This window comes from Penaeus monodon, chromosome 20 (assembly GCF_015228065.2).
Source record: "Penaeus monodon isolate SGIC_2016 chromosome 20, NSTDA_Pmon_1, whole genome shotgun sequence".
NCBI lineage: Eukaryota > Metazoa > Arthropoda > Malacostraca > Decapoda > Penaeidae > Penaeus > Penaeus monodon.
The window spans coordinates 30,585,533-30,586,106 of record NC_051405.1 but is presented as its reverse complement, the minus strand read 5'-3'; the positions used below and the strand labels follow the sequence as shown (position 1 = coordinate 30,586,106).

General features: G+C 30.7%; 1 protein-coding gene across 1 annotated transcript in view; it reads right to left on the bottom strand.

Annotated features, from left to right (window-relative positions):
- The window catches only part of LOC119585967 (kinesin-like protein unc-104), a gene marked incomplete in the record, with an annotated part of 145,723 nt that overhangs the window by 105,000 nt on the left and 40,149 nt on the right, over positions 1–574 (bottom strand).

Sequence of the window (574 nt, the reverse complement as noted above, 5' to 3'; positions counted from 1 at the left end):
CTGACTGAAACCCTGTTTTGAGCAAGACAAACAAGCAACAGGGAAAAAGCAAAACAAAAGACCCGGAGAGAATATATAATGAAAGGGGAAAAAAATAAAGGAATAAAAAAGGTACCATCGTGAACAGCGTAAATTACGGAAGCCATGTTTGACGCGTTCGGACAAGGCGGATCAGTAATTATCAATGAATCTTTTGTTTCAATTTTCTACAATCGGAACAGGTGGATGCGCATGAACATAATATAGATATTTAATAATCTATATTATTACTTTTACTATTATTATTATTATTGTAAAGAGTGTTTGTCAATTTTGTCGGTGTAGCTGTTATTATCACAAGTATTACAATCATTCTCTTGTTATTACTGTTACTATATTTATCTTCTATTATCCCCATGATTAATATGTTAATATCAATATCCAATAAAAAAAAAGCATAAACGATATAAAATACTCTAATCATTTTAAAACAAAGTACAAAGACACACACACACAAAAAAAAACATTAATACAAAAAACACGAAGCGCACAAGCAAGCAAATTACAAACACAAAACGCTCTTCGAAAGCACAAT